The 19,176-nt window shown below is 37.5% G+C and overlaps 1 pseudogene; it reads right to left on the bottom strand.

Moving 5' to 3' along the window:
• Nucleotides 1-16,788, bottom strand: part of LOC126590314 (hydroxyproline O-arabinosyltransferase NOD3-like) — a 56,358-nt pseudogene extending 39,570 nt beyond the window's left edge.
• Nucleotides 16,789-19,176: the final 2,388 nt, after the last annotated feature.

Here is a 19,176-nt window from a genome sequence, read left to right as displayed (position 1 = left end):
AGATGTTCAAAGCATCTCTCGCTTATCAACTTAATATTCGTTTTGTTGAGGCTACATCAATTTTATTTTAATCTTATTAAAAGAACTTGGGCCTATCACAACCATTGGTCCAAGTTAATATGAATTAGTAGTATATAATACTCCCACTATTTCGATGAAACTAGCGAGACTATATGGAACTACTAACGAATGCTTTGCATCCTCATATGGACTATATAGTCATATTAGGTATTAGGATGATTATGAACCGTTTGATTTGATCCAACACGAGCCTTGTGTTGGACCTTGGGTCTAAGGTAGGTAGTTGTTGATTTTAGTTACGCGTTTAATCTAATTAAACCGTTATTTCCTATTGGGCGTTGGACCCAACTATTCCAATTTGCATACAAATAAACAAATAGGAATACTTAAAATAAAGAGAAGGGCTTATGCCCTTTTACAACACATTAGATGGACTTATGTCCATTTACAACAAATTTGAACTAATCAAATTACATTCAAATCTAAACTACTTAACCCAAGCATTCATAATGTAAAGCGGCCAATCACATAGCTCAATTATCGAGGCCTTTGGTTCATAATCACCATTTTCTTAATCAATCATATTAACTAAGAAAGCAACTTAAACAATTGGTTTTCGGATTCATAGAATTGATTTAAATGGAACTAAATGAAATGAAAATCCAATTCTCATTCAAGAGACAAAACAATTTTGTTCTCATCATCTTTTGGGCAGAAAAATAATGACCACAACTATTGGGCCATAAATTTAAAACATAAACTTTTGGGGTCACTTTGTAAAAACACAAGAGTCCACAACTTCATGTAATTACAACTAGAACTCAAAAATTTCACCAATAATAAAAACTTCATTAAAGGAGCAAAACAATTTGTCCTTTAGCGTTTTTGGGCCTTAACGTAAAAACGCAAATTTTTGGGTCAAAGTGCAAATACACAAAAGTATCAAAACTTTATGTAATTGCATGAAAGCCCCAAAAGTACCCCCACTAAGGGGTGGCCAGTTTTGGTAGTGAAAAAGGAGGGGGGAAAAGGTTTTTGGTGAAAAATTCAAAATTTGAAAGTGTTTTGTGCGAGTGGATAGGTAGGTGAGGAAAAGTTGATTGGGATGAGTTGTAAGAAAAAAGTTTTGTCAAACAATAAAAGCATAAATCATCCATCACCAATCATCCATCATCAATCAATAATAAACCAAAACTTTATTCAAAGCAACAAACATATTGAATCAAAACACCAAAACTTTTTGTTCTTGGTAAGAACATCAAGAACATTGAAGAACACACATGAAAACTCATAAGAGCTCCATGAGTGTTTTCACTCAATAAAACTCAAATTTTCACTACACAAAAGATGGTTAACATCCTAGGATACGTAGGGGTTCCAAAAGTCACTTTAAAACTCTTTTAACAAGACAAACATGAACCCAAAAATCCACCCCTTGGATTTGGCCGAATCTCCCCACATACATGGCACCAAATTTTAGTTCCAATATTCATGCTTATATGAACTACATCTACAACATTTGAGATGCTAAATTTTCAAGCAAAATTTATATTCAAAAGCAAGAACAAAGCTTGTAACATTTACAACATTTAAATCACAAACCATGAAAAACACAAAACCCAAAAGGATTCACCATAAACTAGACCTAGGCTCTGATACCACTTGAAGGAAAAAATTTGTCCTAGCTAAGAACATGTGAGAATATTTGAACACATAGGCAAACTATTAACATAGTAAAGTAGGCATGCATTCAAAAACAATTCTAAAACCCATGACTTTCAAAGCCTAGTGAATGGTGAACCATGAGACTCTTCAACAACATTAAAGAGAAGGAAGGATTTAGAGATTCGTTACCCTTGAAGCTCATCCTTGTTTACACAAGGGATTCACCCAAGTGGAGGGCCTTCAAGTCACCTCCTAGCTCCTTGGATCTTCCTTGTGATTTTCTACCTTTTGATGCTCCTTTGCTCCTTGAGGATGTGAGGAAAGGATCTCCAAAAAAACACCAAAGATTTGGTGTCTCTAAGTCTCCACACCAAGGATGAGGTGTGAAGATGAAATGGATGACTTAGAGAAAAAAAGATTGCTAGCTATCTCTTCCCTAAGTGGCCGGCCTCTTTTAGAGAAAAAGAGAGAAAGTGTTTCTCATCTTTGTCTCAAGAAAACCCTAATGAGGTAAAAGCTATCAAGATGCTTTTATATCTATTTTCTTAGGTGAGTGGCAAACTTGCAATTAAGCAAAACTTCCCACTACCCTTGCTATGACCCGCCATCTTAAGTGATTGGGCTATTTGCCCATATTTGTTTTAGTTGTCATACAACTTAAACATAATGGGCCTAGTGGACCAAACCCTTTGGACCCCGAAGCCCAAAACTAACTTAAAAGCCCACTACGAACCTTTCGTATAATTAATCAACTAATTAATTAACCTTGACCATTTTTCAATTAAACCATTTAATTGCTTATCCATTTCATTTATATTTCTTCACTTTCATCCTTACTCGGTGTACGATCCATTAGGTCCCAATTAGCGAGGCAGTGGGCGATTGTTACTCTTAACAATCGATTGTGAATTGAACTTTCATTTCAATTCTCCCTTTGATTAAGATTTAGTGTTTGCTAATCTTCAAGGCTTCCACAAACCATGAGTGACACCGAGCAGCATGTCATGGCTACCCAAGCTAAATAGAATTGGTTGGAGAACCTATCCAGTTACAATTACAATGCAATACGGTCTTTCTCTAATACAATACTCTTAATCACATTGTTTGAGTGATAGTTTGTTTCATGTCTACTATCCAATGTAATACTTCTCTATATGATTCAATTGAATATAATTTGGAATATACTTCCTAAGTCATATTCGTATGCTTTGGCCAAAGACTCCCGAATCATATCTTAGAGTATTCTCCTTCCACCATGGAAGGTTAGAGATCCCTTGTTGTGCATTCATATGCCTACATGACTAGATAGCTTGACCCAACAATGTCGTGGACACTCTCGATAGAATGCCTTTGACATGATCAAAGATCAAGGACCTAATCATTAGACATCTATGATGCCTCAAGTCAAATGACTACCTTGCATATTGCAACTAACGAGTTCTTACATGACATGTATGTTCAAACTCTCTTTTGATCGTTGTTCAGTGTACTTGATTACCCTTTCGAGCACCTACGTGTTTGTCTTAGTGTCCAACACTAAATAACTTGAGACTAGTCATACTCACGCTTGAGTTGACGTAACGCATACTAACCTTAGCGGATTGTCAATGCCCAATTGGCAATCCTATGGCTAGGAACGTTTTAGGAATGAACATAAGAGAAAGGTCTCGTTAATCTAACTTACTTAGATCACTTATCTCTTAGATCAAATACATTCCTTGGATTCCCTTATTGCTTAAACACATGATACAATAAATAGTGATTAACAATAAGCTTTGCCCTTCATTAAACATATAATAGTTTAAAACAATAAGTATTCCAAAAGCTATTACATCAAATGAGTAGCTTTGTGGGCATACTTCCAATAGCCCATCATTGTCTTTTCATCACTCACGGCTATAGAGGAGGAGAAGTTGATTCGGGTGTTGAAAGAGCACAAAACAGCCATTGGATGGACCTTGGCCGATATTAAGGGGATTAGCCCTATAACATGCATGCATCACATACTTCTAGAGGAGGGGGCTAAACCAACTCGAGAGGCTCAACACCGACTCAACCCTCCAATGATGGAAGTTGTGAAAAAGGAAATTATCAAGCTTCTAGATTGTGGAGTCATTTACCCTATCTCAGATAGTCGTTGGATTTCAGCGGTTCAAGTTGTACCAAAGAAATCAAGAGTCACCGTGGTGAAAAATGTAGAGAATGAACTTATGCCCACTCGTATCCAAACCGGTTGGAGAGTTTGCATTGACTATAGGAAGCGCAACACCACCACAAGGAAAGATCACTTCCCTTTGCCATTCATTGATCAAATGCTTGAAAGGTTAGCCGGTCATTCTTTTTATTGCTTTCTAGATGGTTATTTAGGATATAATCAAATTGTTATAGCTCCAGATGATCAAGAAAAGACCACTTTTACTTGTCCATTTGGTACTTTTGCATATCGTCGAATGCCATTCGGTTTGTGTAATGCACCTGCCACATTCCAACGATGCATGGTAAGTATATTCTCAAATTTTGTGGAAAAGATCATTGAGGTTTTCATGGATGATTTTAGTGTCTTTGGTGATTCGTTTGATGGTTGTTTAGATAATCTCACTTTAATCTTAAAACGATGCATTGAAACTAACCTTGTTTTGAATTGGGAAAAAATGTCACTTTATGGTTAAACAAGGCATAGTTTTAGGTCACATAGATCTTGTACGCTACTTACCCTTTCCCACTTCGGTGAGAGAGGTTCTTTCTTTTCTTAGACATGCAAGATTCTATAGGCGATTCATCAAAGATTTTTCCAAGATTTCCTAACCCCTTTGCCGACTTCTTCAAAAGGATGTGACATTCAAGGTCGATGATGAGTGTGAGAAGGCGTTCAATCACCCTAAAGAAAGACTAACTTCGGCCCCCATCATAGTTCCACCAGATTGGAGCCTTCCCTTTGAGCTTATGTGTGATGCCTCAGATTATGCATTAGGGGCTGTTTTGGGACAAATGAGGGACAAGAAGCCACACGTCATCTACTATGCATCCCGGACCTTGAATGATGCACAATTGAATTATTCCATCACTGAAAAAGAACTTCTTGATGTTGTATTTGCTTTAGATAAATTTCATTCATATCTACTTGGAACTAAAGTTATTATTTACACTGATCATGCAGCTTTGAAGTATTTGCTCACCAAGAAGGAGGCCAAGCCATGGCTTATTCGTTGGATGTTACTTCTCCAAGAGTTTGATGTGGAAATTCGGGACAAGAAAGGAAGTGAAAACGTGGTGGCTGACCACTTGAGCCGAATGGTGCATGAAGAAGATGCCAATGCCATGCCCATCCCAGAGACATTCCTAGATGAGCAGCTGTTGTCCATTAAGGTAAGTGAGCCATGGTATGCCGATCTAGTTAACTATTTAGCCACTAAGCATGTCCCAAGCACCCTAAATAAACACCAACGTGATAAACTTAAGAAAGATGCACGGTTGTATGTTTGGGATGACCCTTATTTGTGGAAACGTTGCCCTGATCAGATTATACGTAAATGTGTGCATGATTCCAAGTTTCATTCGATTCTAACTTTTTGTCACACTTATGCATATGGGGGTCATTTTGGCATACAACACACAACACATAAGGTTTTAGAATGTGGATTTTATTGGCCTACTATCTTTAGAGATGCTAGAACCTTTTGCATAACATGTGATCGTTGTCAAAGAATGGGTAATATAAGTGCAAAGGACCAAATGCCGCAACACCCTATATATTATGTTAAGATTTTTTATGTTTAGGGTATAGATTTCATGGGTCCTTTTCCCTCCTCACATGGCTTCCTTTATATTTTACTTGCGGTTGATTATGCGTCGAAATGGGTGGAAGCAAAAGCCACCTGTACTAATGATTCTAAAGTGGTTGCAGATTTTATTAGAACTAACATATTTGCAAGATTTGGAATGCCAAGAGTACTCATTAGTGATGGAGGGTCTCATTTTTGCAATTGAAGCAGTAAGGCGTTACTCAAAAAGTATAATGTCACGCATAAGGTTTCAACACCTTATCATCCTCAAACAAGTGGGCAAGCCAAGGTGTCAAATCGGGAAATCAAGCAGATTTTGGAGAAGACCGTGGGGCCAACTCGTAAAGATTGGAGCTTGTGTGTGAATAATGCATTGTGGGCGTATCGTACTGCCGACAAAACATCAATTGGGATGTCACCATTTCGGCTCATCTATGGGAAACCGTGTCATCTTCCCGTTGAGTTAGAGCATCGTGCACATTGGGCCATCAAAACATTCAATATGGACATTGATGCCGCAGGTCTCCATAGAAAATTGCAATTAAATGAGCTTGAGGAAATTAGGAACAAAGCTTATGACAACGCTCGCATTTACAAAGAGAAGGCAAGGCCATTCCATGATAAGATGATTCATAGCAAGACGTTCTCTATAAGGCAGAAAGTGTTACTCTTCAATTCCCGTCTTCGTTTGTTTCCGGGTAAGTTGCGTTCCAAATGGATTGGTCCTTTTGTTGTTACTAATGTTTTTCCTCATGGTGCAATTCAATTCAAAGTTTGAAGACGCAACAAGAATTCAAAGTAAATGGACATCGTTTGAAGCCATATTATGTAGCTTTTGAGAAGCATGTCGTGGAGAATGTACCCCTCCATGCTGTTGGCCCTATTGCAGCTTAAACGGAGGTAGCATCCGGTTGGAAGACGTTAAAGCAAGCGCTTCTTGGGAGGCAACCCATGCAAATAAAGAAGACCTAGGAAGCTCCGGCATCACAACCAGATTTGCGTTCCTAAACCCTACTCCTTATTGCTTTTACTTTGCCATATTTGTCTTATTTGCTAGTTATGTTATTTTCTTGTTTTTGTGTACAATGTTTGGTTTAAGTGTGGGGGGGGGGGGGGTAAACAAAGTGTTTTTGTTGCACAATTCATAAGATTTTACTACCTAACATTTCAAAGGTTGTTTTTCATTGCTTTTGAGTGTTTTTAGTATGTTTTGATGTGTCTTTATGTGGCTTTAACAGGAAATACGAAAATTCAAGCAAAAAATTCGAAAAAGTTTTGAAAAACCTAAAAAGAGTCGTTTTAAAGTTGTTTTTGGTGTGTTTGTGTCTTAGGGTACCTTCCAACACAATGATGAGGATTTGGTTTTTAATTGCATGACTTTTAAAGAACGTTACAAACATGGATGGAAGTTTGATATACTATTTGGTTATAGTTATAGTTTACAAATTCACATTTAATCACAAAGGAAAAATCAGTTTTTGTAACATGCTTGAAGGAAGGAACTCAAACTAACGCTACAACCCTGAGAGACTTGAGCTTAAACTTTGTTTGGAGAGTTATTAATCTATGATTTCTTGTTTTCTAAAGTCGTTGCATAATCTCATTATTCTTTGCTTGGTTGCTACTTAGAAAGTGTTTTATCACTTTAGTTCCAAATACTAGAACTCATGCCCGTTTCATTCAAAGCTTTAAAATTGAGTGCATAACATATAACAAGATGGAGTTGTTTAGTAGTTACCACCAGAGCCAAAAAAAGCCTTCATCCCATGCATTTGTTTTGTAGGTTTAACCCCTTTGAGCCTTATTTAGGCTATTTTCTTCGTTAGCCAAATTATCCCAACCTAGCCTAGAATAGGACTATCCATACCCTTGTTCTTAAAGTATAGTAGAGCATGACTTAGAGGGAATTCCTTTTGATCAAATATATTGCAGAAATCAAGTGTGGGGGAAGGATATGTACACGGGTAGAAAGAAAATAAAAAGAAAGAGAAAAAAAACATGAAAAGAAGAAAAAGTGGAAAAAGAAAGAAAAAAAAAGAGTTCAAAACAAGTGAGAATGAGCTCACAAGTATTGGTTGTTGAAGAAAGGGTCCAAAAAGTTTGAATCTGACTCTAAGTTGTACGAAATCCCCTTAATGTTTCAAGGTATTTGCTGTATTCAAAAGTGAATTCTAAGTTGATTTCATTGCTTTGCTTACTATTGCTTTAGGAACATTTGTTTATCTTTACCTTTCTTTGTTAGCCAATACCCTTAGCCCCATTACAACCCTTTGACTTTATCTTGGGTGTTATGTGTTTCAATCTGTGGAGTTTGGGATTGGTATGAGCATATGGTATCCCTGGTTCTCGCGTCTAAGTAGTGGCATCCCATTCATGAGATCATATATACATGCATTAATAATTCCAGAAAGTGTCTTCTTCGATTATAACATATGTGAGTATTAGTTTTCATGTTTACATCAATCTTCTCACATACACCTAGTATAGGGAGTGTAGTCAGAAAATCTGTGTGAGAATAGAGAGTATCTTGTAAGGAATTGAGCAAATTCTCTAAGGCATGTTACTACATTCAAAACATCGTTTTAATTGGTTAAATGTGAACTAGTAAGTGGTGACTATGATTAAGTATGTGCTTAAGTGTAAAGATGACAAAAATCTATAGGAATGATGATTTTTAACATGTCATGTGCGTTGGAAATCCTTGACGCAAATGTTGGAAGGATTAGAGTATGTTTTGTTTACTTGTTTTATTTTGTTTGTTTCATTTTGCTTGAGGACTAGCAAAAGCTAAGTGTGGGGGAATTTGATAGGAGCATATTTGTGCGACTTAGTTAGCTTGTTTTCTTGCATTTTCGTAGTTAGTTTGTGTTTGTTATAGTGTTTTAAGCTATTTTCGTGTGTTTGTAGGTCCATATGACAAAGTTGGCAAGAAACTGCAATTTGGAGCATTTTGAGGTAGTTTTGGGCACCAAATGGATAGCTTATGAATGGAGCAAGATGGATGGACAAATTCAAGTTCAAGAGGCTAGGAATGTGCTGAAAAAAGTGAAGAAATAAATCTAAGACAAAGAAGATAAGGAATCAGCTCAAAAGAAGGAGTCATTATCCAAAACCTTATCCAATCTTATCTTATCCAAACTAACATTATCTTATCTTATCATTTCCTAATCTAGCATTATCCAATCTTATCTTATCCAAATCAGTTTGTGCCTTAATTCCAGCTATTTCTAAGGGATAGTTATGCATTTAAAACATATATTTCAGATTCTAGAACCCTTATCCCTTAAGTGCCGCATATATGCCTTACCTAGGTGAATTAGGACTTGTAATCCTTCTCTAAAACCATGCCGTGTATCCTTGTTCATTTAGGATCAGAAATAGGTGCTGCAACATCCTTTCTAGAAGCCTTATCCTTTCTCTTAAACTTGCGGCACCTTTGCTATCCTTCTTTCCTTTGGTTTCTAATTGATTTAACCCATTCCACTTGGGTTTTGGTTACATAATCCTTGTCCCACTTTAATTTCAAAAACCTATCCAAATCCTTAGGGATTGTCACATGTATTTCAGCCTATAAATACACACCCTGGCTGCACAAATCATTCACCACTCTCTACCATATTTTTCTGCACTCATACATCCCTCAAGCACGTTCACCCCTCATTGTGCCGTGAGTATTGCAAGGAGAAAGAAGAGGAGCCTTTGTGCCGTGCCTATGCCCAAGTCTTTGGGAGTGCTGGAGCGTTCTTAGGTGTTTTCCATCTTTTACTTTCAATGTTTAATTTAAGTTATCTTTGTTTAATTGCGAACATGAGGAACTAAGTTCTTTATAGTTAAAGGTCAATTCAAAGCCATGATCATATGTTTTATATGAATTATTTTCTCCAGTTATTGTTTCATGAATCATGAATGTGGTTTACTTATCTGTTTTATTAAGAACTTGTTCTTGTATGTTGATTAAGGTGGCCAACTTAGTTTGCATGCATGAATTTGATGCTAGAGTACAAGGGAATTTCACCTAATCGTTATGAACTTATATTCGTGAGTAGTAAAAGTCACTAGTCACAATTGTGTTAAGTAAATTCTAGGCAAGAGTAACATGCTTTTCATAGTTATGAATGCCTCATCAATGCTTATGGTTTCCATTGAACTTAATGATCTTTGTTAAGTTTTTCTATCATGCGTATTCCATAGTTAGGGAACTTGATGAAGAATAATTTGGTTGTGATGCGTTTTCCATTCAATTCAATGAATCTAGGGAAATCTGAAAATTAATTAGTTCAATACAATTAATTTGGGGCATTGTCATTCATGGTTTGTCGAAAGAATAATTGGAAATCGATTCGTATGCATATGTTTCATGTGTGGAGAAGGAACCCTCTAACTAGTCTTTCACCATTCTATTTCATCAATTTCGTGTCTTCTTAAGTTTGTTTCTTAAGTTTCTGTTTTTAAGTTTTAAAATTCATCAAAAACAATCCCCCATTCATTGAGTCTTGTTAGTTAAGTCAAAACCTGTTTTCTTTTAGTCTTTTGAGTCAAGGTAAGTCTTATTTTCGTCCAAATCACTTGTTAGGTCTAGAATTGAGTCTTTTTTATTGTTTGTTGCTGTTTTGAGTGTTTTAAGTTAGTTTTGAGTCTATAGAGTCTAGTTTAGTGTTTTTGAGTCTTATTTGTGTTGATTAGCATCCTTAATTAATCCCCGGTCTAGAACGATCCCTACTTGCTTAATACTACAATTGTCATCAATAGGGTTTAATTTGTGTGTCAACTTAATTTTCACATCAAACTATTCAGCCAATCACTTTCCATAGCCCTGCAATATACTATTCATTCATTTAATAACTGTCTTTATGATTCACTGGAAGATTGCCAATCTGGTCAATATCATCAATTTTCCAAATTATTTTTTCATTTCAAAATTATGTTCTGTGACAAAAGAAACATGGTCTACCTGAATATGATTAAGCAGACCTATATGGACAGTGGCATGCACACGCTCACTATAACCCTATCCAAATATAAATGTTCCACAATTCATAACCACGTTAGCTGAAAACTATATTAGCAATACATTATTTTACCTTCTTTTTAATTACAGGAGAATTGCCTATTGGATCAACATCAGTCACAGGACCTTTTTCCTCAGCATAAAATTTCCTAATTATTTTCTCATTTTCAGTTGGTTTAATGTAGAAAAATGGAAACCCGGCTGGATTGTTTCCACGTGCCAAGTTTGGCAAAGGATTTGCAAATATGTTGTCAGGTTCGGCCATTAGAATGCATTTGCATTGATCATGATAGAACCAGTTTTCTAATCTCATCATGAAGTGAAGAAAATTTTATAATAGCTTCAAACACAGAAGGTCGTCGTACCCAGTGCACAAGGCTCCCGCTTTACGCAGGGTCTGGGAGAGGTGAATGTCGGCTAGCCTTACCCCCATTTATGAAGAGGCTGCTCCCAAGCTTCAAACACAGAAGGAGAGAGAAAAAAAAGCCCTTACTCTTCCTCGATTGTTGCTTTCTCCAGCCATTGCACAAAAAGCCCATGGTCTGTTTAGGACAATATTGCCCTGGATACAACATTGAATTTAAGTCTGAATAATTGGTAGCAGCAAAAAGAAAACCCATGATGCTGCAGAAATGAGCTAGACACTGAAAATAAGGAATAAATTCCTAAAAATACTAGTTGCTAAGTCACTTCACAGATTAAACATTGTGCTCACGGAGGTATAAATCTTCCAATTAAATACAAAGTAGTTGCATCTACTAGTTACCGAAACAATATAGGATGAAGCCGTTCTGACCAGATATGCTGCGGTTTAATGGGTCAAGTACTCTCAAGCAACATACATTGCATTCACCATACATAGGAGACCTTGCTCATGAAATGGAACAACAAATGGCTCTTCTATGACTAGCTGTAACAACCAATCTTAAATTTTATTTTTTTAATTAGTTAAATTACGAAAACATCCCTAGTGGTGAAAACGTTGACTTTCGTTGACTCTCGTGTCGTGACATGTAATAATTATTCTTTTAATTTATTCATGTTGCATTCGTCGATACGAACACGTAGGTACAAATGGATTAGAATTTGGAGCTAAAACGATGTTTCTATGAATTTTTGAACACCAAGGGCATTTAGGTAATTTACATTAAGAGATATTTCTTTATCCTGAACTAGTCATGGGGTGGCACGTGGTAGGTTTTTCCCCAATTTTCTGGGGTGTTCCTTTTTGTCCCGTGACCTTTTAATCCCTCACTCATCTCTCTCAATCACCTCTCATCTCCCTCCCTTGCCAAGCACACTTACACACCCATACACCAATAAACAAACACAACACCAACCCTCCACCCTTCCTAATCACTGTGGTGAGGCCTTGAACCAAAAATTTGAGAGAAAAACCCCTTGAAACTTCCCTACTCACGCTGCAGAGTGCAGTTACTGTGCAAGGACTTCTCCGACGAATTCTTGCCATCTCCGGCGAATTCTCGCCATCTCAAGCGAAGGTAAGCCTTGAAATTGGTTCCTATTTGTGTTTAGGTGCATTGGTTGGAAGTTATCCCATCCTTCCTAGATCGATTGGCTCCCTGGTAGCAGAATATTTGTGAGTGGGCCCCTTCTCAAATTACATGTTTTTATAAAACTATTAGGCTTGCATTCATTCTACATTTCATGAATTAATTATGTTTTATGATATGTTTTACGGACTTCTATATTTATGATTTTGGAGAATTCATGATTTATTTAATTCGCTTTTATGAAATATTTTTATTTATCTATTTAAGGTTTATAAAATGGCATGTTTATAGGAATCATGTTTGTTTATACCATATTTAGGGCCTCCGTATTTAGACCTCGTATAAATACTCGGGGGACTTAAATGTAATTATGTAATAAAGGAAGGGGCAAATATGTAATAAGTGAGGAGTCCTTATTCTATAAAAGGACCCCTCACCCTCACAATTGAAGGAGGCCAATTCCTAGGCCCTCTCCCCCCTCTCAAAGCTCTCACTCTCAGAGCTATCTCTCCTTCAGATAAATACATAATTAGTGTGGACGTAATCCAAACCTTGGGGTGAACCACGATACATCTTGTGTTATTTACATTTCTTGCAGATTCATGGTCGGATTTACGTTGTTCCAAGACCTCCGGTTTTGTGCATCAACAATGTTTATGAATTGCTTATGATTTCAGATGATGAGATTTTGAATCCTAAGCTTGGTATGAGTTTCTGTGTTTATTTAGTGGGTAATCGTACAACACATACACACAACCTAATTATGTATATGTCTATGGCCAAAGGACACAGTCGAGGAACAGTGAGATATTATTACATACTCTCAGCTTTATTGGAGAAACCAGTGTCGGACAGCTTCACTAGTCACATCCAGTGTTGGTGTGTTATGTTATATTTCTTTTATGGTGTAACCTAAAGTTGTACAGCTTCACCTTCGGGTGATGGGACCTACCATATTTCTTCATTGGCGTAACCTAGTGTTGTATTGCTTCACATTCGGGTGATGGTTATGCCTTCGGGCCACTATGATACCCCTAGTTAAGTACATCTTTATTTTGATTTACGAGATTCTTTGGATTAGCCTTTGGGCGCTTCAATATCACTTTTAGAGATGATTTTATTGTGAAGACCCGTTCCAAATTAATATATATTTTATCCTCAGATGTGTGGAATTGACAATTATACCCTCGAGTCGTAGTGACGTGGATGTATGTTTATAGTTTTAAATTATTTTTTAGCGGACATGAGTAAATTATACACCACGTCACAACAGCGTTGACGTGAGTTAGGGACGAATTGAGTTCGTAACGAAATGTTACGAATAAATGAATGGGTAAACAGGCTAAGGAAATGGACCAATCACCATATCTCCTATTTTCTTGGGTACAGTTGGAATTGTGGGTTGTTTTGATTTAAGCCCTATATCTAATGGCCCAATCAGCGCCCTATTCCTTCTATATTTGCCCAATCCCGTGACCAAAAACACACATACACCTACACGTACAAACTTGCTCTCCTTCTTCTCTCTTCTCGACTCTTCTCCCTTGTCCGTACAATCCGAGCCTTCAACTCTCAAACACCATCCAAACTTCATCGATCAAGCTTAAGCTTTGCACCAACGTGTTTCAGGTGACTTCACGAACCCATCCATACCATTGGATCAAAGAACGGATCAAGGGAACATGAGAACCTAAAAGCTCCGGCGTGGTGCTCTGTTGCTTCGTTGTTATCGTGGTTATTTCATGAAGTTTTAAAGCTTAAGAGAGTCTTAAAACTACTCCATAGAGACGTCAGAACAATTTTTGGGAGGATTTGGACGTTGGGATAGGTTAATTCCATGAGTTGTAGATTTAGCCGGAATATTGAAAGATTTTCCGACCACTTTTCGTTGGTTTTAGGACCTCTAAAAGGTAAGATCATGTTCTACTAGTTCAGGGCTTCAAATTGATATAAAATTTGTGGAATTTGGTTGAAAAACGAAGAAGATATTTTCAGTTTTACGATTTTTCAGTTTTCTATGAAACAGCAGTGGCCGGCGTCGAATTCTGAAGAACCACCGGAGAAGGAAGGAGAATATTCCATCAACATTAACGGAATATACTAATGGCATCAGGTAAGGTTAACGGTATATGCTAATATTTAATGGAATATTCCCTAACGGCATTAGAGATTCCATTAATGTGCCAAGCATGTGCATGTGCGTGGTCGGCAAGTGTGGTCGTGCCTTGGCAGAAGTGTAAGGGCGCATGGGACCTTGGAAAATTATTCTAAAAATATGAGGATGCTTGTGGTGTTGAGTAGGCCACGATGGTATATTCAAACACCCCAATTGAGCAACGTATGAAAAATTATTATACGGTTTTGATTATGTGCTTAAATTAACGTTAAATCAATGATTTCACATATAGGCGAGACGTTCCCAGAGGATAAGCATAGCCAGGCAAGACTCGAGGGTTACGACCCAGCTACATACTAGGGAGTGGGCTTTTAGTTTTCTATATATATACATATATATGATTTATATTTTCCCAGAAATGGTTTTAAATGAAATTATGTTTTAAATGCCATGTCCATTGCATATGTTTTAGTATATGCATTAGTATAGATATGCATATTATTGCATGGTGCTGCGGATGCACATGTAAGCTTCAGGTGAGTACATATTAATGATATTGATTGCAGTGTGTATGATTATGTTGAGATATATTTAGTGCTCATTATCCTGCACCCCGGTGTTAGTGCTCCGCCCGAGGCCAGGGCCTAGCCTTCACGTAATCGTTCACCTTCCGCACCACACACTCACCTTGGATCCAAGGCAGGTGCCAGCCTGTAGTACAAACCACATTAGGTGGTTCCGACTCGTAGGTGACTTGCGATACTTCGCATAGCGTTCACGTGATCGTAGCACTTGAGCGTATCTATTTACACCCAGCATGTCATACAGACCACAATAGTGGTTCTAACTCGTGTGCAGGAATTGGTTATGAGCTGTAGGTCCAGCCGTACAGGTCACGTTAGGTGACTCCGGCTGATATATCATTTTATATTGATTTACATCACCTGGCTTACATAGTTATTATTGAGATACTTGACATGGCGTATACTTTGGTTTTCCTTGCTGTCGAGCTTGATTTCAATATACATGTATATTATTATTTTTTAATAAATTATACGGGTTTTACGGTGAGGGGTTATATGTATGAAAGTGAAATGGTTTTGAAAAGTTTTATTTTTGCCCACTCACATTTTCTGTTTTGCGCCCTTCCAGGTTCTAGATAGAAGTTCGTGTTGGTGGCTCATAAGGACTCTACGGAGGTTTTGATGGACATCCATCCATGTAGGGTTTCTTTCCTATCATGTATAATTAGTATTTAGCCTGCTGGACTGCACCTTGATACCTACGTTCTGATTATGTGTATCTACAGTCTAGCACTTCCACTCGTACTTATATACCGGTCTAGTGTAAGTTAGTTTTGTTTTTATTTACTCACATTTTCTTATCTCTATCACTTCCGCACTACGCACATGGCTACGTCACCCTCACATGACGACCATCATGCGTCGATTTAAGTCGAGGTGTCTCATTTATTGTTTACGAACATTTTTGGCATGTTAGAGTTTTTAGAAAAACTTATTATGTAGTACTATATATGTTTTCAAAACAGAGGGTTAGTATGTTCAGAAAGAAAACGGTTTCTTACTATTACTATTATTATAAACTATGATCCACTCACCTTTTGTTTAAGTGCCCTATTCAGGACCTAGTGACGAGGAATATGACCCGATCTTCAAGGCATTTCCTTACCAGTGAACTTGCATTCTTCGGTTTGCGTATGGCTTCTTTATAAATAATTGTAACTTAATGTCTTTCATTTCCCTTAGCACTCTCGACTAGTAGAATGCTCTAAACATATTCTTGCATCTTTTCTTTCATAATTGTGATTGTTGGACATCCTTTTTATTTTATGACCTTCTTTCTATTATTATTATTTCTTTATCGGTTGTATGATCTTTTTAATTGTCATTTCTCACATGACTTTTCGATTATATGTTTCATTATGTTCATGCATTTTCACATGACTATGACTTTCGTCGCTTTCGAATGTCGGCCAACACATGCCATCCAGGTATCATTTGGACATCTGGGTTGGGGCGTGTCACTAACAATATGTAGGGACATTTTGAACATGAGATTTTCTTCAGTACCAACTTTCTGCCAAACTAGTTTTGTTCGTTATATATGTTAAATACTTGCGACGAAGAACACTATAACAATAAAGTCTTAATGAGCAAGCACAATAAATAAATTGAAAAGTTTTACAAACAGCATAAGAGAAGAAGAAAATTACAAGTTAGAAGGAATGGTAACTAAATAGCAAGTACGGAGAACTGAGACAAAGTGGCAAAAATAATTATCACCTGATCCAAGCCCTCTGGAAGAGGATCAACCACAGCTATCGGAATCTCCTCCATCAAGTTGTCAGCATTTCCAGAATGCAAAACTCGAGTGAACTTTCCCATATCTGATCCAGGCATATGTTTTTACCTTGTTGTACCAGTAATACATCATCCGACACTGCCATTGGCTATGGGGAGCATCAGTGGCTGTAAGAGCAACATGATATTTTGGATTCTCAGCCTTCTCAGGCCTCTGAATCACTGGATCTTCTAACCGGTCTGCCCCCAAAATGCCCAAATAGGAGGCTTTTTTGTGTATTATAATGGCTAACAGATTATATGTTGCAAAGAAAAACCCAAATGCCAAAAGCACCAAAAGTACTCGCGATGCATGCCCCATGCTCTTTCTCCCAATCATCCTTACGTCTCAATCCGGAGCAGAGACTGTAAATCCTCAATGTATAACACAACTCATTACTACTACCTGCAAAATCTTTTTGAAAAACCCATTAACCCCATAAAAAATTCCTCCACTTCACACCTCAAATTCAACGATATAGGAAAGCCACACTTATTACTCTAAACCCATTAAAACACTATCCTTCTCCAAAATTTTACTGAATCAAGCAAAATCCCAAAAACAAGCAACCGGCGTTTCTGCATTATGATTATAATTTATAAGAGAGAAAATAGTAAGTCAATGTATTGGGTTTGATGTTCGAAGAGCAGTACCTCCATCAAGCAATACAATGAGAATAAATATTAAGTCCAAAACTAGAAAAAGAAAGCAAACAAGAAGTTCTAAAGTTTCCAATAAATCAAACAGTCAGAGAGCAACAAAAATAAAAGGGAAATTCATATTTGAGCTACAAATCAGAGGATTATCAATTGGACGCGTAAATCTAGAGTAAAAGTAATCAAATGGACAAACTTAAAACGAGAGAGAGAGAGAGAGAGAGAGAGAGAGAGAGAGAGAGAGAGAGAGAGAGAGAGAGAGAGAGAGAGAGAGCAAATGAAGCAGGATAACTGGAGATAGTTTATAACCGAATAAACAAATTAAAAGTATTAAGGGTACAAGTCAGCAATACAATTAGCAAGTGTTTGGGCCCAAAATATCGTTTGGGCCGAGTTTAGAGTTGTCCTCGGCCCAGAGGCCATACTTAGGAGTCGTTAGGGGTTATCCGGTTTATGGGCCACATAGCCAAGGCCGGCCGTGTCCTATTAGGAATCCATAGGCCGTTGAATCCTGATACGAGAAGGAGTTTCGACAAGATAAGGATGTTGGGGTTTGGGATTGAATTCGGCCTAATAAGGGGGTTGAGTTCAAAGTCCTAGTAGGAGTAGGACTGGCCGAGATAAGGTTGGATCGGGGGAAGGAGTTCTAATATGAGTATGGTTGTGATTCGATTGGAAACAGGTTGACTACTATAAATAGAGGGAGGAGGACATCATTAAAGCCCCCTCCAATTCAACACACAAACTGCCCTGCATAAACTCTCGCTTTCACGAAACCTCTCAACAACCTTGAGATTTTTATTTTCCTTTTCCGCCGACACATCTTCAGTTTGGATAAACAGCACTGTGAAGGCAACCGGCAAACATCTTCAGTTTGGATAAACAGCACTGTTGCTGTGGAATCAGCCGACCATGGAGCACCTTCAGTTTGGATAAATAGCATTGCGTTGAGGCCGACTGGTTATCTATCCAAGTCTCGATCGAGAAGGATTTTCGAATCCTTATTGGCAGAGGTCATCTCATTAGCCTTCTCGGCGAAGTGAGGTGTTACAAGTTACTACATGCAACACATTGAAAGCCAAATTTGATATTGAACTTCGCAGAACTAGCAGCCTTGTCTTCATGCACTAGAACCCGAAAGCCAAGACGTGTTCCTTCCTTGGCCACAGTCGCAAGATCAAGAAGTCAGCAGCGCACTCAACGCAACATCAACTCATTTTACTCACCGGCCAAGCTCGGCCGTCGATTTGGCATGCCCCGCACACAACCGAAGGACGTAGTTAGCTCATTAGTTACTCGGCATGCGTGCCACGTAGGCTATGTAGTTTTTAGGGTCAACAACAAGTTTGTTAGTATTTGGTTAGAGTTGTTAGATTTTCGAGTATAAAAACAGAGTGTGTAATCTTCATTATTTTAAGTCAATATACAAGTCTCATATTCTCTCCCTAAATTCTCAGCTACCATTTCTTCTCCATTTTCTCTCCAATTTTCAAATATTTCAATGTAGTTCACATGGTATCAGAGCCACCAAGCTCACATCATGGATTCTGGTGGTTCAACTTTTCATTAGTTTCATCTTTCTAGCTTTATTTCTCTTCTAATTTTCGTTAGAAATTCTATTAATTTCTTTCATTGCGTCAAGATCAGTGTTTGTGATGGCCTCCATTTGATTTGCTGAGTTTTTCATAATCATGTATTGTGCAATTTGTATGATATCCAATTCTTGTCTCTCTGTTTCACTGATATTCTGCAAGTTTATTGGGTTTGATTTTTCTGCAACTTTTGATATGTTTGGAGAAATGGGAGTGAATTCTTGCATTCTGGCATGTATAAGTTTTATTCAGATTATGGTTTGTGCCAAAATGAGAAATGTAATGTCTGAGAAGATTGTTTAGGAGCTTATTGAGGAGTTTGTGCAATATATTTCCTTATCACAACCTATAAAGTTGAGTCGAACCAACTTAGTTGTTAGCACGTATCTACTGTAAGTCCAGTTATACGTGTCTTAGAAAATAAAAATGAAGTTTGAAGAAGTTGTTGATGGTAAATCCCA

The sequence above is a fragment of the Malus sylvestris genome, chromosome 11 (assembly GCF_916048215.2).
Source record: "Malus sylvestris chromosome 11, drMalSylv7.2, whole genome shotgun sequence".
In the NCBI taxonomy this organism is placed as follows: domain Eukaryota; kingdom Viridiplantae; phylum Streptophyta; class Magnoliopsida; order Rosales; family Rosaceae; genus Malus; species Malus sylvestris.
The sequence above is the reverse complement of the archived record's forward strand: the minus strand, read 5'-3'. Positions and strand labels throughout refer to the sequence as shown.